Source organism: Chlorocebus sabaeus, chromosome 25, assembly GCF_047675955.1.
Source record: "Chlorocebus sabaeus isolate Y175 chromosome 25, mChlSab1.0.hap1, whole genome shotgun sequence".
Lineage (NCBI taxonomy): Eukaryota > Metazoa > Chordata > Mammalia > Primates > Cercopithecidae > Chlorocebus > Chlorocebus sabaeus.
In genome coordinates, this window is record NC_132928.1 from 78,175,313 (window position 1) to 78,196,854 (window position 21,542).

Consider the following 21,542-nt stretch of genomic DNA (forward strand, 5'->3'; position numbering starts at 1 on the left):
GAGGAAGCCTCATCACCTTCTGCCATGAAGGTTTTCCTCACAGCAGAAGGTGAAGAGGGGAGCAGGGATGTCACGTGGTGAGAGAGGAGGCAAGAGAAAGAAGAGGAAGTGCCAGCCTCTTTTTAACAATCACATCTCGTGGGAACTAATAGAGTGAGAACTGACTCATTCCCAGGAGGAGGGCACAAAGCCATTCATGAGCGATCCTCCCCCATGACGTAGTCACCTCTCACTAGGACCCACCTTCAACAGTGGAGAATCACATTTCAGTATGAGATTTGGAGGGGACAAACATCCAAACTCTATCAGCCGTATAAAAATTAAACTCTTCGAGGGATTTCTTTCAGGGATTTTGTCTTCCTTTTTGCTATTTTGGGTTTAATTTTTCATGGAAGTGCCTTTACAAAGTTAAGTGACGTATTCTTTATGTCTTCAGCAAAGTCAATATTGCTTCCACTAATGGTAGCTGAGGACAGGAAGGATGTGAGGTTTTGTTATTGTTTTTCACATACCTGGGAATAGTCATGGAATAGGCTAGGATTTGGATCTGAGTTTCTTAAGCTGTATTTCTACCTCTTATCTCATGAAACAAAACAATGATTTAAAGACTGGGCTAACAGTTCTTTCTAAGAGGTTGTTTGACTGCTGACTGTCCCTGTTGACGGTTCTTGTGCAGATAATTAACAGGTATACTCAGATAAGTTGCCACCAACTTAGAAAACAGGATCTTTTTAAAGAGCTACTTACAGTTGTTCAAGTCAGCCTTGACTCAGCTGTTCATACCAGCTGCTGGTGACCCCAGCTTGCCCCTTTGCACAGACCATGTGATTTTAAGTGTCAAGGTCTTGTCCGTTATCAGTTTCCTACCCTGTGGAATTGCTGTGATGCATTTTGTTTAGTGATCTGCATTTTCAGTATCTTTCCCTTCTCTGGATTTTTAGAAATAGACTAATTAAATACCCCAGCTGGTCTTTTTATCTTGGGATGGAATCACTTACAGAATGGGACACATGTCTTCCTCTCAGATTGAGTCATGGTGTGGTGACATAAGGGAATTTCATTGGAGCGTTAAGAGAACCAGAGACTCCATGTGGCATTAATTCACTCCATTACTGTTTATTGAAGAGTAACTGTGTGCCAAGCACTGGGCTTAGTACTTTATCTTGGGAGGGGTGGGCGGGGTAGGGGGCTAATTGCAGAGTAAGACTGGGCTTTGAGAGAGATTGAAGTTGAGTTATACATGTAGAATTCTAGAGGATACTTGAGTTTCTTTGCCTACTTGCTGCCTTAAATTTAAGAGAATGACACTAGACTTGGGAAAACAAACTTTCATAATCCCAAATAGCGTCTGATTCTAAAATTGCTTTTATTTGACTTCTGAATGAGTCTTTTAAAAGACGATTTGCTTCCTTAGGATTTTCATCTGGCTGTGTTTGTTTCTATGAATGCATTGCCTACAGCTTCTAGGCATTAAGCAGAATGATCTAGCTGGAAAAATCCAACCCAGAAATAAACATTCGCCTGTAGTCATTTCCAGCAAATGCTTGTATACTTATTGAAAATTCAAATTTACTTTTAACTAAATACCTTTATGCAGCTGACTGTAGTGCTTTGGGGAAGATAATGGTGTTCAAATTAAGGTGATGATTGAGAAGAAAGGACTGATTTGAGGAACATTTAGGAGTTAGAATGACATGATTTAACTATCTATTAGATAATCATTCAATAGTGATATATATATGAAAACTTGAAATATGTTTAACCCTGTGTATCCTCATAACCACTGCTTCTCAGTGTTCAGCCAGTGATCCTGGGTAGACATTAAAACTTATTTGGTGAATACCTAACAGTGTATGTCTTCATCATGTGTATGTATCTGTAGATGTGGTATTAGAAACCACTGACACATATAATGACTTTTCAAGATATTTAACCAGTTTATAGGCCCCTGCATGACTTATTTAATCTCGTGATTTTGTTCTGAAGCAGCTAATACTTTTATATAACAATGTAAATTTTTAAGACAATTATTGAAGAGCATGAAATTTTTATTTGTTCATTTCATTTGTTGCTCTGCTAAAGTTACAAACAAGTACAATTAATTTGGAAATCTACTTCATAGTAAATACTCAGGTCCAAACACATTTACCCTAGGACCCAGTAGTCATAGGAGTAGCATTACTTGTAAAAACCCTAAACTGCAAACCTTCTAAATATCTATCAATATTAGATACACAGTGGAATAGTAACAATGAAAAATAGCAATCTGTTATGCTCAACAACAATATGGATTTTATAGGCAAAAGCCATTATAAACAGAGTGTTTCCATTTATGATGTTCAAGAACAGGCAGAAGTTATCTGTGACGATAGAAGTTAGAATGAAACTTTTGTGTGGGGGAGTATTGAAAGGAAGGAGGTATAAATGGAGCCTTCAGGAGTGCTGATAATGTCCTATACAATGATCTGAGTGATATTTACAACGATGCGTTTGTAAGCAATAATTAAATGAACTCTATACTTGGGTTTTGTTCACTTTACTATAGAATAACAGTATTTTAAAAACTAAAATTTTTCAATAGTAGCCACTTTAGAAAAACTTTTTGTTGAACAGCAAAACACTAATTTGAGACTCTGGGACAAGAGAGTTGAAGATGTCTTCAGGGATAGGAATAATGAATGATTTGGCTGTTGTTGGACAAGGATGTGATAGAATTGTTTGACACAATATGATAAATTTCTTCAAATGGATTTGTTGAAGGAAGGAAAAATGCTAAATATATGATCCTTGAAAATGGTGCCATCAGAAAGAAGACTACTTGGTCTGTAACAACTTTAAATCACATGTTGAAATTTTTATTCTCCAAAAATGAGCATCATAAATTAACTCGCTGACATGCCACTGTTTATCTCTCTTTAACTTCCAAACTCTAGGAAGTCTTTGGAGAATCAGCCACTTGCTTATTCAGTATGTTGTTTCCAGAAATAAAGATTGTAGACCTGCAAGGAAGCTGGACATGTCTTCCTCCATAGGATAGGGTCAAATCCAGTTTTCATCTTTCTGTCTTCACAGTGCTGAAAGTACCAGCATACTCTATGGATGGAGCAAGAAATCAAATCTTGTCCCTATAAAAGGGTCAGAATGAAACATCAGGCCATTGGCCAGAGAGCAGGAAGTAAAGCAAAATGCCTGAATACCGAATGACCATTTACTAAATCGTTAAAAGTTTATTATGTGATTCCAGTCAACAAACATATGCTAAGTGATTTGTTTTCTAAATATTTAACTTCTTCTCTATCAAACTTTTCATCTAAATGTATCACAGGCATTTTGTTGTTGTGATAACTACAAAGGAAGGGAACTAGTTTGGTTGTTATTTGTTTGTTTTTCATAATTTCCCTGAAATTGAGCAGTACATAAGACAGAATAATCAGACGGACCTTACCGTCTAAGGTTTGCTTTTTGGCTAACAATTTGAAAACTAATTTATTCTCTTTATGTTCTGTCTGTCCGTATTAATTGTATTTGATGACACAGGGCACTAAGGAAATAGTGGGGAAAATGAGACGCCGTGTATCTCATTCCTTGGCAGGAGTGTGCTCTCCATACGGCTGAGAGGTAGTGTGGAATCGTGGTCAAGGGGGTGGACACTGGAGCCAGACTGCCTGGTTCTTGTCCTGGCTCTGCCACTTTATGGATAGGTGACCTCGAACAGCCACTTCTGTGGACTGTAGTGGTACCTGTTTTGTTGGATTTTGGCAGTGATTACCAGGAAGAATAAAATAAAGCCCTTTATTTATTATGCGCCAAGTAATGTTCTCTCAATACGTAGTTGCTGTAACATAATAATAATAAATATGCACATGGTCTCAATAAGAGTCTTTTATTCCTTTGTGGTTGTCATGAACCTTATTATCTTATCTGCATCGTGTCTTTTATTTGTGATGATTAATATCTCTTGTCGAGGTAACGAAGTACAAAGTGAGCTGCTGATGCCTATATTTTGTAGACACATACGTGATGTCCAAATATTTTTGACAATATCATGAAACATTTAGATATGGTACTCACAATGTATTGGTTTTCTTAATTTTAATTTTTATTGTAAACTTTGATACTTCTAACTGAATTCTAAGTGCTAAAAACATGAGAAAATTATAGATAGGATACATATCTAAAACCAGATTTGTAGAGGGAATTCTGAAGGGAAAAATACAGCTCAGCAGACTTGTATGCAACCAGATAGGTGAAACATTGTTTGCTCATTTCTAAGATATTTGAAATAGTGAAGGTCCAAATTATATCTTGCAAATATTTTTCATGCCAAAATCGGCTAGACTGGCAAAAAGATATGTTCAAAGAAGAAAAGATTATAATGTTATTTTAATTTCAAGGAGTTTAAACATCTCTGCATATATTTTTGCTTTAAAAAGTAGAGAAAGCTGGAGACTTAGGATAGTTGGTTTAAATTAGAAAGGCATTTTGGTTTAAGAGCCTGGTGATACTTAAACATTTTAGTGCATGTTACTGTGATATTTTTAAACAAAACGTAAAATTTAGAAATGCAGTCTGCTGGCCGGGCGCGGTGGCTCAAACCTGTAATCCCAGCACGTTGGGAGGCCGAGGCGGGTAGATCATGAGGTCAGGAGATCAAGACCATCCTGGCAAACACGGTGAAACCCCGTCTCTACTAAAAATACAAAAAAAAAAAAAAAAAAAACTAGCCAGGCATGGTGGCGGGCACCTGTAGTCCCAGCTACTCGGGAGGCCGAGGCAGGAGAATGGCGTGGACCCAGGAGGCGGAGCTTGCAGTGAGCTGAGATCGCACCACCGCACTCCAGCCTGCGCAACAGAGCGAGACTCTGTCTCAAAAAAAAAAAAAAAAAAAAAAAGAAATGCAGTCTGGTAGAATAAAAACTTTAATAAAATGTATACCTAATGCCATTTTGTTTGTTTGGAATCACTTTGGCATATTTTCAACTCTTGATTGATTGATTGATTTTTTTTTTGGTCAAGGTCATCCTAAATGTTTCAACTTTTTCTAAGAAAGGAAAAGTTGATATAAATAAGAAATTGAGTTTCTAATTCTTTTAAACTTATCCTTTTAAAGAAAAATATCAAAAAGCCTAAGAAGTTCCCTTGGTTTTTCGTTAGCACATTCCTGTGCTGTATTTAGTGTTGTGTTATGGCAGAGGTGTGTGTGCACATGGCTCACAAGCCCTACACCAGAGGCCGAGTGAGCTTTGGAGTCAGACTTAGGTGACAGGAAATCCCAGCCTGCCTCTCTGGCTTGGGTCTTTCAGCAATTTTTCATACTGAACATCCCTCATTTCTGTGACTCAATACATAATAGTTGTTATTATTTTGACAGATATGATTTGTGTGTGTCACGCTGTTGGAACATTTAATTACTCCATTCAACTTGACTGTGTTTAGAAAAGGCTATGGCTCTGCTCCTCTCCTTTAACAGCTTGTATTCTAAGAGAAGAATCCAACCATTGATTGGGTTGGATCATAAGTGTGGCTGATCTTGTAGGCTAGGTAGGTATCACTCTCTTTATTTTAGTGTGCCTTTAAAAAAATCAACTGGAACACGTATGTCTTAGAGTTTACCAAATTGCTTTTATATAACATGCATTTGCTTCTGTTAAAAATGACACATCTCTCATGTCTGACTTGATTTCTGGTTTAACAGTGATTTATAATAGTATATTGAATGGCAAAAGATAGTCGAGGGAGATATTGTTATCAAGAAACAATGGAGAAGTCAGATGGACACTAGTTTTTACTTGGTGAGAAGATGTCCTGCAGACTTACTTGCACATATTTGAAATTCTTGCTTCTAGTTTGTTAGAACAACCTGAGGGATGGGACCAGGAGACCGGTATCAGGATCACAGACGAAATAAGAATGAAAGCAGGAACCAAGAAGATGGTGTCAGGAGAGATTGAAACAACTCACTCAGTTGATGAACAACATCCAGATGATGTTACAACCAAGAGACACAGCTCTCCAAACTTAAGTCTAAAATATGTATCAAGACAACCAAATGAGAGAGACAGGCTGGGAGAGCACAAGAGGCTCTTCTTGGTAACCTTACCAAATTCCACAGCTGTCAGTCTCCTTCTGAGGCTGACTCAGACCCAAAGGCAGGACAAGCAAAGCAAGACGCTTTCACCCATGCCATAGCTTGATCCTCTGCCAAGAGACTCATCTGGGACCAAGTTCAGAAGCAGGCAAATCGTGCGTAAATAGACCTTGATGTGTGATCGAAGTCGGCTTCTAGATTCTTAATCAGTGAGAGGTGTCAAATATCACCTCACCAATTAGCAAACTGTACCTCTGTTTTGTTTCTGAGATTAAATCTAGGCTGCCCAAGCAAAGAGGATTGTCTGGTGCCAACCAGATAGTCTGGAGATATCACTTGTGGGCATGGTCAGTGTCAATGCCTTCTGTGGTCTGTGCAGTGCCTTGGAATGCTGCTGGATGCCTTTGAGGTCGGTCACCCTCCCCTGAGGCTTACCATTAATCTGAGTAGGAGAATACAGTAGTGTAAGTAAGACTGCAGTCTTCCTTGGTTGTGGGAGTAGACAGAAAAAAAAAAAAAAACCCTGATAACCTCTTGCTCTGCAAAATCCCATGCCAGCATTCTTCACTTTTGAGTGTAGACTAGTTAAGATTTAAAATGACTGCTGTTTTCATGAAATAATATCAGACGGTTCAGAAAAGGCTCATGGTTCCTGATTCTCATTGGGTCAAAAATCTCGAGATGAATGTATCTTTCCAAAGAAAGAAAATTGAATCCAAATCAAAGTTATGAGATAGCCAACAACAGTATGTCTAAAGAGTTCTTGGAGAAATCACACTTTGTAAATTCCCGAGGGGGTAGGAGTTAGCCAATGTATGGATTGTTCTCCTTAATTTTAGATGTTTATTTCTTATCGCCTTCTATTATCTTTGCTGTTCCTCTTGTTGGAATAAACTCAAGTGATTTTACAACATCGTAAATATAACTTCCAGTTATTGGATTACAAAATAAAACACCAGCACCTGGCATTTGCAAGACGTTTTATGCTTTGAAAATATTTTATACTTTGCCAAATTTGTTTATCTCAAATTATGGGAATATTGCATATGGATTATTAACTGTATTCTACAGGTAGGAAAATTTAGATCTTGAAGCCAAGGAACTTGTCCAAAGTTACATGGCTGCTAACTTAGGCAAAGACATATCCTGAAATACTGATCTCCTACTCTGATACAGATCAAATCATGGGAAATCTTGAGTCTGGGAATCGTTCTTTCTTTGCCTTTCCTTCTATTCTTATGTCTCCTGTTCACTTTGGTTTTACTATTTCATATTTGCTTATATTCTCCTGGTCGTTAGGGTGTTCTTGGGTGCATTTGATAGCTCGTATTCCTTGAGTACAGTGCGTACTTCTTGATATACCACCTTGTGCTCTAACATCTGTTTGAGAAATAACAGTTTTTACATTCTGAGGTTCTGCTTTGAAATTTACCTTAATTAATCTCTATAATTGAGCAATCTTATCTTTTTCTATTCAGAGAAGGATTTACCGTATTGGATCTGGCCATTTGTCCCTTTAATTAATATCTACTTTTCAGCAAGGCCATTTCAGAAGAAAGCAATATGCTCTCTTAACTAGGAATCAGGAAACAAAAACTTTTGTTGTGACTCTACATTTAGACTGTGTACAAATTATTTACTAGCTTGTAAGAAATTGCGAGATTTTTACTAGCTTGTAAGAAATTGCAAGAAACTTCAAATTATCTCTATTGGATATTTAATGTGAAGCCCTTTGATGTCATCTTAATTAGCTAGTATTCCATGTGACACATATAAAATGCATACTACATTTAAACTTCTGAATTAGCAACAAACACCATGTTGTCTGATCAAATAATTATTTCAATGTGGTTTTGGCTACTTGTGTAATAAATATAGTTCACATGAGCTTTCTACTATGTTCAGCCATTATTCAATCACAGTTCAACCATTATTCAAATACTTCCTTTTCAAAAGAAGTATTCAGTGGTTCCTAAGTCTGCATCAGCATCAGCTGTGGTATTTTTAAAAACATATGTATTCCAAGGCCCTACTCTAGAGAAAATTGACTTTTCAGAAAGGAGAGCAAGACCCTTTGTTTAAGAAGGTACCTAAGTGATTCTGATGTCTAGCCAGGGTTGGTTGTCTAACCATTTTTCCAAGTTTATTGTGGGACATCTAAGCTGGGCATAGCGGTTTTAACAAGGTTTACTTATTCAGCAGACATTTTTGGATGCTTACAATATATCAGTCATTACGCTGAGTACTACAGTAAGCAGTGTGATACAGAGTGTGTCTAGAGGTGATTATGCTTTAGTGAAAATTGCCCCCAAATCACTTTATCATGTATATATTGTCATAGGAGAGTATGTAGTCTCACAAGAGTAAAGAAGTGCTCCTAAGTCAGCTCCTGTAAGAGTTCTATGGGAGGTAGAGGGATGTTCAGGAAAAGCATCACAGTGGAATGAGACTTGAACATTCCTGTCCAGTGAGTAGTCAGAGTTTGTCATTTTGACAATAGAAAATAGAAGAGAAATACATGATCAGGGGCCCCTAAATATCTGTTTAAAGGGGAGTGACAGGATGAAGGCAGTACAGAATGCCGGGCTGAGAGCAGGACCGAGATCCTGGAGGCAGAATCCCACTCTGCCTGTACTCTCTGGGAGGAAGTGATGAGAACTTGCAGCGGGGTGGTGGTAGTGAAAGAGAAGAATGAAAGGCAAGGAAACATCAGTGGAACTTAATGTGTGGCTGGATACCAGAAATGCAGAGGAAGTTAGTCAGAGGTTCCCGTCCTGATGACTGGAGATCATGGTGTCACTGATTGAGCTCTAAGGGTTGTGAAATAGAGCTGATTAGGCAGAGGATGATAAAGGTCTGGGTTTTTTTTGTTTTTTTTTTTTTTTTTGTCTTCTGTGCATTTACCCCGCCATCTAGCACAATGCCTGATGTGTAGTTAGGGGTATTAGTTAAATACTGGTTTGGCTGTCTCTGTTGTGACTTGTACAAGATGAAAAGTTAATTTTCTCTCTCTCATGGAGAAATCTAGGCAGGTAAGTGCCCAGGGAGGTGCAGTGCCTGTGTTCCATCAGGCTGTCCAGAGATTCATTCCCCAGGCCTTCTGTTGCTTCACCCTCAGGGCGTAGTATAACTGATAATGGCTCACTTCCATAATTCTGCCTCAGCCTGAGAGGAAAAGGATAGAGAAAGTAGAGGGCCGGCCAGGCGCCGTGGCTCACGCCTGTAATCCCAGCACTTGGGGAGGCCGAGGCGGGTGGATCATGAAGTCAGGAGATCGACGCCATCCTGGCTAACATGGTGAAACCCTGTCTCTACTAAAAATACAAAAAATTAGCCAGGCATGGTGGCACGCACCTGTAATCCCAGCTACTCGGGAGGCTGAGGCAGGAGAATCACGTGAACCCAGGAGGCAGAGGTTGCAGTGAGCTAAGATCAAGCCGCTGTACTCCAGCCTGGGTGACAGAGCAAGACTCCCTCTCTCTCTCAAAAAAAAAAAAATGCTCATCATCACTGGCCATCAGAGAAATGCAAATCAAAACCACAATGAGATACCATCTCACACCAGTTAGAATGGCGATCATTCAAAAGTCAGGAAACAACAGGTGCTGGAGAGGATGTGGAGAAATAGGAACACTTTTACACTGTTGGTGGGAGTGTAAACTAGTTCAACCATTATGGAAAACAGTATGGCGATTCCTCAAGAATCTAGAACTAGATGTACCATATGACCCAGCCATCCCATTACTGGGTATATACCCAAAGGATTATAAATTATGCTGCTATAAAGACACATGCACACGTATGTTTATTGCAGCACTATTCACAATAGCAAAGACTTGGAATCAACCCAAATGTCCATCAGTGACAGATTGGATTAAGAAAATGTGGCACATATACACCATGGAATACTATGCAGCCATAAAAAAGGATGAGTTTGTGTCCTTTGTAGGGACATGGATGCAGCTGGAAACCATCATTCTTAGCAAACTATCACAAGAACAGAAAACCAAACACCGCATGTTCTCACTCATAGGCGGGAACTGAACAATGAGATCACTTGGACTCGGGAAGGGGAACATCACACACCGGGGCCTATCATGGGGAGGGGGGAGGGGGGAGGGATTGCATTGGGAGTTATACCTGATGTAAATGACGAGTTGATGGGTGCAGCACACCAACATGGCACAAGTATACATATGTAGCAAACCTGCACGTTGTGCACATGTACCCTACAACTTGAAGTTTAATAATAATAAATAAATTAAAAAAAAAAAAAAGAGATTGAAGGAACGTATAGAAATAAAAGGAAAGGTTAAAAAAAAAAAAAAGAAAGAAGGAAGTAGAGGGCCAGCCAGCCTTTTGAAGGCTGCGCTTTTATTGCTCTGTGCATTCTGTTATCCATAACTTAGTCATATGGCTATCCCTGGATAAAAGTAGGAATAAAAGTAGGTGCTGTGGAACATGACTGTAATCCCAGCCACTTAGGAGGCTGAGGTGGGAGGGATCACTTGAGCTTGGGAGTTAGAGGCTACAATCAGCTATAACCATGCCACTAAGAGTACTTCACGGAATATCCACTACAGTCTTTGGAAGTTGATACTGTTTTAATCATTTTTCTAGGGGAGGTAACTGAGGCTTTAGGATGTTGGAATAGCTTTTCTCAAGTACGTTAGAAAGCATTTTTAGAGAGGGTACTTGGATATCATTTTGGAGAATGAACAGGAAGGGATGAAATGCAATGGGTGGCTTTAGAATTACTTGGAAGGCTTTTAAAATTCAGTGTGATGGTTCCTACTCTCATGTTCTGATTAGTAGGTTTGTGATAGGGCCTGAGAACTTGCATTTTTAAAGTTTATTATTGATACATCATATTTACACATATTTATGATGTTACATGAATAGAATGTGTGGTGATGAAGCAGGAGAACCTCCACAATCTGTGCACCAGAAGAAATGGCATCACCTGAAAGCTTGTTAGAAACAAAGAACCTCAGTCCCACCCAGACTTAGGGATCAGAATCTTCGTTTTAGAGGATGCCAGATGATTCAAGCACACGTTAAGTTTGAGAAATACTGCTTTATTTTAGAGAGACCATGTTCATAATCTCTACACAGTCCTGCCTTCTAGGGAAGCCTAAGATGATAACTTTATTAAGAGAATTATTAAGAGAGATGACATTAAAGCAGATTCAAGATAATTCTTTTTTCTGATTGTAAGTTCTAATTTTATAGATTTCAAATGTGTTAATTCTGCATTTTCTGCTTTTTGCCTAAGTTCTGAGATCATCTTAGAAGAGTCTACTCTCCTCTTCATTGCATTGTGGTCACGGAATTCTAAGAATGTTCTAACCCTAGGTTCTTCTTTTCCAAGGTGTTGGAAAAAAAGGCCAGATCGTAGCAGTGGTTCATAATACAAAGGTTGGGTTACTTAAAGACACTGTGGAATCCATCCTTTTAGACATCTGTCCTCTTCTGAATGTCTGCCTTCTGGAAGGTGGTAGATGATTATTGTTCCTATGTAACATCTTAGGCATTTAAATGTAAAATCCAGTTCGTAATCAAGTGCGTTTGAATTATAATAGAAAAAGCCGGCTGGGAGTGGTGGCTCAAGCCTGTAATCCCAGCAGTTTGGGAGGCCAAGGCAGGTGGATCACCTGAGTTTGGGAGTTTGAGACTAGCCTGACCAACATGGAGAAACCCCATCTCTGCTATAAATACAAAATTGGCCGGGCGTGGTCCCACATGCCTGTAACCTCAGCTACTCGGGAGGCTGAGGCAGGAGGATCAGTTGAACGCGGGAGGCGGAGATTGCAGTCAGCCGAGATCATGCCATTGCACTCCAGCCTGGGCAACAAGAGCAAAACTCCATCTCAGAAAAAAAAAAAAAAAGCAAATTCCAGGTATGATATGTGAAAGATTCTATAAGACTTTTTAAAGGACTAACCCTTAAACATGAGCCAATTGTGTTTAAAACCTATGATTAAAAAGTAACATGCAGATCTCAGCATTTTTAGAGAGGGTACTTGGATATCAATTTGGAGAATGGACAGGAAAGGATGAAATGCAATGGGTGGCTTTAGAATTACTTGGAAGGCTTTTAAAATTCAGAGTGATGGTTCCTACTCTCATGTTCTGATTAGTAGGTTTGTGATAGGGCCTGAGAACTTGCATTTTTAATGTTTATTATTGATACATCATATTTATACATATTTACGATACATCATTATTTATATATATTTATGATGTTACATGCATAGAATGTGTGGTGATGAAGTCTGGATATTTAGTATCCATCACTTTGAGCATATATCATTCCTGTGAGTGAGGAGCATTTCAAGTCCTTTCTTCTAGCTATTTTGTAATATATAATACATTGTTGTTAACTATGCTCACCCTCCTCTATCTAACATCAGAACATATTTCTTCTATCTAATGCTTGTACCCATTAATCAGTCTGTCCTCATCACCTCCCCCTCCATCTCACACCCTACCCAGCCTCTGGTATCTTTTGTTCTACTTTCTACCTCCATGAGATTAACATTTTTAACTCCCACATATGAGTGAGAGTATGCGATATTTGTCTTTCTTTACCTGGCTTATCTCACTTAAGGTAGTGACCTCCTGTTCTATCCATGTTGCTGCAAATGACGTGATTTTATTCTTTTTTTATGCCTGGATAATATTCTGTTGTGTATGTATGTATATGTTTTATATATTATATGTATATATTAAAATATATATATATTTAAAAATACTTTATTTGTCCATTGATGAACACTTAGGTTGATTTCATATCTTTGCTATTGTGAACAGTACTGCAGTAAATGTAGGGTGAAGATATCCTTTCGATATTTATTTTCCTTTGGATACATACCCAGGAGTGGGATTGCTGGATCATATGGTAGTTCTATTTTTAGTTTTTTGAAATATTTCCATATTGTTTTCCATAGTGACTATACTAATTGAAATCCCCTTTTATTCACATCCTTGCCAGAATCAATTTTTTTTTAATAATAGTCATTCTAACTGGGTAAGATATTATTTCATTGTGGTTTTGATTTGCATTATCCTGATGATTAGTGACGTTGAGCAGTTTTTTTCATATACCTGTTGGCCATTCATATGTTGTCTTTTGAGAAATGTCTATTCATGTCCTCATTAAAAAGTGGGCAAAGGACATGAATTATTTATTTATTTATTTATTCATTTATTTATGTACTGTTGAGTTGTTTGAGTTCCTTGTATATGGATATTAGTCCCATGTTGAAGGAATAGTTTGCAAATATTTTCTCCCATTAAACAGGCTATGTCTTTACTATGTTGATTGTTTTTTTGCTGTCCAGAAGCTTTTTAGCTCAAAATAGTCCCATTTGTCTATTTTTGTTTTAGTTGTCTGTGCTTTTGAGGTCTTAGCCATAAAATCTTTGTCTAGACCAATTTCCTGAAGTTATTTTCCCTCTGTTTACTTCTAGTAGATTTATAGTTTCGAATCTTGCCTTTAAGTTATTAATCTGTCTTGCACTGATTTTTTGTGTGGTGAGACATAAGGGTCAAGTTTCATTGTTCTGCATATAGGTATCCAATTTTTCTAGCACCATTTATTGAAGAGGGTGTCTTTTTCCTCATGTGTGTTCTTGGTGTCTTTGTTGAAAATCAGTTGCCTGTAAATATGTGGATTTATGTCTGGGTTCTCTATGATTTTCCATTGGTCTATGTGTCTGTTTTTATACCAATATCATGCAGTTTTGATGACTGTAACCTTGTAATATATTTTGAGGTCAGGTAGTGTGATACCTCCAGCTTTGTTTGTTTATTCATTTTGCTCAGGATTGCTTTGTCTATTCAGGCTTGTTTTTGGCTCCATGAGAATTTTAGGGTTGCTTTTGTGTTTCTGTGAAAAAATGTCCTAGTTTTGATAAGGATTGCATTGGATCTGGAGATTGTTTTGGGGAGTAGGGTCATTTCAATAATATTCTTCCTGTCCATGAGCATTGGATGTCTATTCATTTGTTTCTATCCTCTTCAATTTCTTTCATCAGTGTGTTGTAGTTTTTCTTACAGAGGTCTTCTACATTCTTGGTTAAATTTATTCATAAGTTATTTATTTTTTGTAGCTATTTGAGATTGGATTGCCTTCATTTCTTTCTCAGCTAGTTCATTATTGTTCTGTAGAAACACTAGTGATTTTTGTATGTTGATTTTGTATACTGCAACTTTACTGAGTTTCATCAGAACTAATGGGTTTTTTTGTGGCATCTTATATTTTCTAGATATAAGCTTATGTCATTTGTAAAGAGAAACAGTTTGACTTCCTGTCTTTCAGTTTGGAATCCCTTTATTTCTTTCTCTTGCCTGATTTCGCTGGCTAGGAATTATAGCACTGTGTTAACTAGGAGCGGTGAAAGTGAGCATCCTTGTCTTGTTCCAATTATTAGAGGAAAGGCTTTCAGCGTTTCCCCATTCAGTATGATGTTAGCTGTGGGTTTGACATATATGCCTTTATTAAGTTGACATATGTTCCTGCTATACCTAGATTATTGAGAATTTTTATCATGAAGGGATGTTGAATTTTATCAAATGCTTTTTCTGTGTCCATTGAGATGATCATATGGCTTTTGTTTTTCACTCTCTTGATTTGATATATCACATTTATTGATTTGCATATGTACAAACATTTTTGCATCCCTGGGATGATAAATCTCACTGATTATGGTATTTTTTTTTTTTTTAATGTGCTGTTGAACTTAACTTGTTAGTATTTTGTTAAGGATTTTTGCATCACTGTTCATCAGGATATTGGACTGTAGTTTTCTTTTTTTGTTGTATTCTTATCTGGTTTTGGTATCAGGGTAATGCTGACCTTGTGAAATAAATTAGGGAGCATTCCCTTCTCTTCTATTGTTTTTTTGCGGGGCAGAAGAGTTTGAGGAAAATTAGTGTTCTTTGTACATTTGGTAGAATTTGGCAGTGGCGCCATCTATTCCTGGACTTTTCTTTGTTGGGAGACTTTTTATTACTGATTCAATCTCACAACTCATTGTTAGTCTGTTCTGGTTTTCTATTTCTTCTTGATTCAATCTCAGTAGATTGTATGTGTCCAGGAATTTATTCATTTCCCCTAGATTTTCCAGTATATTATTGTATAGTTGTTCATAATAGTCTCTGATGATCTTTTGTATTTCTGTGGTATCAGTTGTAATGTCTCATTTTTAATTTCTGATTTTGTTTATTTGGATCTTCTCTCTCTTTTTCTTGGTTAGTCTAGCTAGCAGTTCATCAATTTTGTTTATCTTTTCATAAAACTAACTTTTTATTTTGTTGATTCTTTGTGGGGTATTTTTAAGTCTTTATTTTGTTTAGTTCTGTTCGAATCTTCATTACTTATTTCTTCCTACTGATTTTGTTCTTGCTTTTCTAGTTCCTTGATATACATTGTTAGATTGTTTATTTGAGATCTTTCTACTTTTTTTGATGTAGGCATTTTTTTTTAAGCTTTCCTCTTAGTGCTACTTTTGTTGTATCTCTTAGGTTTTGGTGTTTTGTGTTTCCAATTTCATTTGTTTCTAGGAATTTTTTTTATTTCTTCCTTAATTTCTTCCTTGACTCAGTAGTCATTGAGGAGCGTGTTGTTTCATTTCCATGTATTTGTGCTGTTTCTAAAGTTCCTCTTGTTGCTGATTTCTACTTTTATTTCATTAAGATCTGAGAAGATACTTGATATGATTTCGATATTTAAAATTTGTTGATATTTTTGTGTCCTAACACATTATCTATGCTGGAGAATGTTACATATGATGATGAGAAGAATGTGTATTCTATAGCTGTTGAATGCAATGTTCTGTAAATGTCTGTTAGGTCCATTTGGTCTAAAGTACAGTTTAAATCCTAGGTTTCTTCGTTAATTTTCTGTCTAGATGATCCTACTATTGCTGAGAGTGTAATGTTGATGTCTCCTACTATTGTTGTATTTGAGTCTGTCTCTCCCTTTAGATCTAATAATATGTTTTGTATATCTGTGTACTCTGTGTTGGGTACATACATCCTCTTGCTGAATTGAAACTTTTATCATGTTATCATCTTCTTTATAAGTGGAAAATTTAATCTGTTTACATTCAAGATTATTATTGATATGTAAGGGCAAATTCAGGTCATTTCCTTAATTGATTTATTTTTTTTATTTTTTATTTCACTTATTTATTTATTTATTTATTCATTTATTTATTTATTTATTTATTGAGATGGAGTCTTACTCTGTTGCCCAGGCTGGAGTGCAATGACACTGTCGCGGCTCAGTGCAATCTCCGCCTTCGGGGTTCAAGCAATTATCCTGCCTCAGCCTTCCAAGTAGCTGGGATTACAGATGCCTGCCATCTCACCTGGCTAATTTTTGTATTTTTAGTAGAGATGGGATTTCACCATGTCGGCCAGGTTGGTCTCAAACTCCTGACCTCAGGTGATCCGCCTGCCTCACCCTCCCAAAGTGCTAGGATTACAGGTGTGAGCCACTGCTTCCGGCCTCCTTAACTGATTTCTGATTGCTTTGTATATCCTTTGTTCCTTTCTTTTTCTCTTATTGTTCATCATTGTGATTTTGTGGTTTTCTATACTGGCAACATTTGGATCCTTCCTCTTCCTTATTTGTGCGTTTGCTCTACCAGTGGATTTTATACTTTTGCATGCTTTCATGATGGTAGATATCATTTTTTTGCTTGCAGGTATAGGACTTCCATAAGCTTTTATTGTAGGCCTAGTCTTTTGGTGATTAGTACCTTCAACTTTTGCTTGTCTAGGAAAGACTGTGTTTCTACATCATGAAGGGTAACTTTGCTGGGAAGAGTATCCTTGGCTGGCAGGTTTTTTTTTTTTTTTTTTTCCAGCTCTTTGAATATATCATTTAATTCTCTTCTGGCAAGTAAGGTTTTTGCTGAGAAATCAGCTGTTATTCTTATGGGGGGTTCTATTATAAGTGACTAGATGCTTATCTCTTGCTATTTTTAGAATTTGTTCTTTGCCTGTGACTTTTGACAGTTTGACTCTAATGTGCCACAGAGAAGATCTTTTTGAACTGTATCTATTTGGGAATTTCTGACCTTCCTGTATCTGTATGTCTAAATCTCTTACTAGACTTGGGAATTTTTTTAGCTCTTATTTCATTAAGTAGGTTTTTGATCCCTTTCATTTATTCTTCATCTTCTAGGACACTGAAAATTGAAATATTTGTTTGCTTTATGGCGTCCCATGTGTGATGTAGTCTTTGTTCACTCTTTTTTTTTTTTTTTTTTTTTTTGAGACAGAGTCTCACTCTGTTGCCAGGCTGGAGTTCAGTGATGCAATCTTGCCTCATTGCAATTTCTGACTCCCTGGTTCAAGCGATTCTCCTGCCTCAGCCTCCCGAATAGCTGGGATTACAGGCACACACCACCAGGCCCAGCTAATTTTTGTATTTTTTTTTTTAAGTAGAGACGGGGTTTCACCATGTTGGCCAGGATGATCTCAATCTCCTGACCTCGTTATCTGCTTGCTTCAGCCTCCCAAAGTGCTGGGATTACAGATGAGAGCCACCACGCCTAGCCTGTTCATTCTTTTTTATTCTTTATTCTTTACTTTTGTCTGACTAGGTTATTTCAGAAGACCTGTCTTCAAGTTATAAAATTCTTTCTTCTGCTTAATCTAGTTTATTGTTGAAGCTTTTGAATGTGTTTTGTATTTTATTCAATGAATTCTTCCATCCCAGAATTTCTGTTTGGTTCTTTTTTATGAGATCTACCTTTTTGATAAATTTGTCATTCATATCCTGAATTGGTTTTCTAATTTCTTTGCATTGTTTATATGAGTTGTCTTGTATATCACTGAGATTCTTTAATATCATTATTTTGAATTCTTTTTCTGGAACTTCATGAATGTCTTTTTCATTCGAATTCATTGCTGGAGAATTATTATGTTCCTTTGGAGGTGTAATATCTCTTTGTTTTATTATGTTTATTGTATATTTACATTGATATCTGTGCATCTGGTATAACAGTCACTTATTCCAACTTTGTTGAATTTACTTTTATAGGGGAGGACTTTTTCCTGAAGATGTATCTGTGGTGTTGGTTTGATGTAGCATTTTGCCTTTGATTCTGGGTGAATACAGCAGTGTAGTCTCTGTATGATTTTTTCTTCCGTAAGTATCAGTAGTGCTTGTAATGTCCTCAGTGGCTTAGGGTGTGGTTGTTAGTGGAGGTTGTGGTAAGTTTTGCTGGGGATGAGGATGCTAGGTGGACCAGTCCTCAATCATTGGCAGGTGCTTGAGGTGGCAGTGGCAGGCTGGGCACGCCTGTGCTTTGGTCCTAGGGCCATGTATGCTGGCCCTGATATTAGCAGGTTCAGTCAGGCCAGTTGGACCTCCAGGTGGCTTGCTTGGGTGCCAGCAGTGGAAGAAGTGGGCTGGGTGGCTGGGAGGGCCCTTGGGCTCCTAGGCAGTGGGCGTGGTGCTGTGATGAGACAGCAGGAGCAGTGATGAGACAGCAGGAGCAGTGATGAGACAACCCTTAGGCTCCCAAGTGGTTTGCACTGCTGTTGGCAGTGGCTGTGACAGGCCACGCGGGGCAGTTTCAAGGCTTGCAGGTGGCATGGGTGAGTGGATGGTGTGGGTGGGTGAGTGCTAGTCGTGGTGTTTGCAGTAGGATGGGCGGGTTTGTCCTCAGGCCCCCAGAAGGAGTGCTCAGGTGCCAGTGGGGGTGAATGGGGCAGGGCCATTCCTAAGCCTCTGGATGGTGTGCTTGGGCACTGGGGGAGTGGGGTGGGTTTTAACTCGGTTAAGTGGCCCTGTTCTCTGGCCTCTAGGTGGTACATGTGGGTGCTGGCTGTGGTAAGCAGGATGGGGTGGACCCCAGGCCCTCCGCACCCCACCCTGGCAGAATGGCTGGGTGGCGGTGGCAGCAACTGCGTGGTGGCCCTGAGGCCCTGCTGGGGAGGGTGGAGTTACCGTGGCTGCAGTTGTAAACAGCTGACTGGGGGAGCATGTGCTGTGGCTCTATATGGCAGCCGCAAGTGGGGTACCCCATCCTCAGGGTGCTCTTAAATGCACAAAGGCCTTTATACTAGGGGTAGCAGGGTCATTGGCAAAGGCTTGTGCTTTGGCCCTGGCTGCAGTTAAAGGATATCAGGGGAGCCCCAGGGATGTGGCGATGCAGGGGCTATTGGGCCCCAGGGCAGGATGCAGTCTGGTGGGGCTGGCATTTCAAAATAGTGCCTTCCTGTAACTGCTTATGACACAGCGGGTAAGTGGAACTCAGTGCACTGCCTCTCTGGAGGTGTGCTGCTTCCTGGTCTCCGGGTGGCTCCCTGTGTCAGCCTCAGGGCCTGTGCGGGTTGTGGGGTTCTCCCGTGGCTACGATTGCAGGAGTCTGTAGAGGAAATGTGGGCTGCTGGGGTCACTGACTACTACGTGAGGTAGCGTGGAGAACCTTTATCGCATTCAAGAGCATCTCTAGGCTCCCAGCTGGTCCTGGCTGAGCAGACTGCCCCACTTCCCTCTTCTTCTTCACCTCCCTTGTTTCCTGTCACTTAGTTTTTGAATTCCAATGTTCTCTCTTATGTGATCTGTTTGACCTGTGATTACCTACTCACTGTTTCAGTTCTTGTTTGTGGAGGAAGTGGGTACCAGGTGCCTCTAGTCAGCCATCTTGAAACTCCCCTCTAACTTTTTCTTGGATTTTTGATAACTTCCCAGGTGATGGTGGTTCTCATTTGTCCAAGGAACACACTTTGAGAACCACTGGGCTAGAGTTTGGGAGACCCATCAGTTTTGCATTTATCTATATAAGATAAAGTATAGAACTAAATGCTGAAAATACAGTTAAGGAGGAGGGGTGGTTTCCACAGATACAGAAGAGCTGTAATTGGCAGGACTTGATACCAGACCAGAGTGTGCAGGTGAAGGGGAGGTAGGAGTCTTGACTGGTTTCTAGATTCCTAACATTGGTAGGTGGATGAAGAATAGTGGTACCTTTATCTCAATATATAGCATAAAGGAGAAGAAGCTGGCTGGTAGTGTTGGGGTGGAACTGATATGTGTGTGATTTTAGACGTGTCAAATGGAGATTACGTGGACAATTTAAATGGAGATAACTTTTTGGAAAGTAGGAGACTGCTAAGTTGAAGATGCGGACATGTATGTTTCTACAGGAGAAATTATAAGTTATAATGTGAAGAGAATAAGGTACAGAGAACAGAACTCTAGGATATGCACATAGTCCTTTTGAAGAATAATTCATCTTCAAAAGGACTGAGAAGAAATGTTAGGAGCCCTGGAAAAGAAGTTACTATAAGGGTGTGATCAGCATGTCAATACTATAGGGAGGTCAAATGATACATGGATTGAAATGTGCCTATTGCATTGAGAAACCAGAAAATGATAGAAAACCTTAATAAAAGCATTTTCATCAAGCAGCATGACTGGGCCCGGACTGCACTGACTTGTGGTTAGAAACTGGTTTTCAGGACAGAGTATACACCTTCTGCTTCTCTGATATTAAATTCCTATTTTTTAAGCTCTGAAGAGGACAATGCTATGGATAGAAATACTTCGCCGTACTAATAGGTTCATATTCTAGTTATAACCTCATTTTTCTAGGTGGAATTTAGAGAAATGTTTAAAGAGTAAATTTAGAATCAAAATGTATATGTTGTTTTTTCTTTTGCAAAAGCGGCGCCTTTCGGGAGATATTGTGCCTTACCAAGAGGCTTTCAGAAATGATTAGGGCAGGACCGGGCAGCAGTGGTTTATGCCTGTTATTTCAACACTTTGGGAGGCCGAGGTGTGTGGATCACCTAAGGTCAGGAGTTCGAGAACTGTCTGGCCAACATGGTGAAACGCGGTTCCTACTAAAAATAAAAAAATAAAAAAATAAAAAATAGCCAGGCTTGGTGGCATGCGCCTGTAGTCCCAGCTACTTGGGAGGCTGAGGATGAGGCTTACTTGAACGTGGGAGGCGGAGGCTGCAGTGAGCCGAGATCACACCACTGCACTCCATCCTGGGTGACAGAGTGAGACTGCATCTCAAAACAAACAAACAACAACAAAAAAGATCAGGGTGGTTTTCGTGGCTGGTCCTTCTGAAAGTGTTGTTTTATTCCCCAGCCCATCCATGCTGGGGCACCCAGAGTGCTATTATTGCTACTAAGAATATTGTTTTACTCTGTGACTTTGTGTAACAGTTGGGTATGATTATTTTATTACTATCCTGATTGACCCAGCTTAAACCGTAAGGGAAGACAGGTTCCACAAATGCAATAGCTGTTAGGGCAGCTGTCACTTCTGGTAATTTGACTATAACCACTTTCTTTCCTTTTCCTCCAGTGTTTTTCTAAGCAGATTTAAAACAAAACATTGGGAGTAAATAGAAAATGCTGCCCTTCACACGATCAGGACCTGGGTCAGTTTCATAAGCAGGATTTCCTGGTGATG

General features: G+C 38.9%; 1 protein-coding gene across 2 annotated transcripts in view; it reads left to right on the forward strand.

The window, feature by feature from the left end:
- Positions 1-21,542, forward strand: part of FMN2 (formin 2) — a 399,785-nt gene that overhangs the window by 147,143 nt on the left and 231,100 nt on the right. The gene's annotated exons all lie outside the window — the stretch shown is intronic.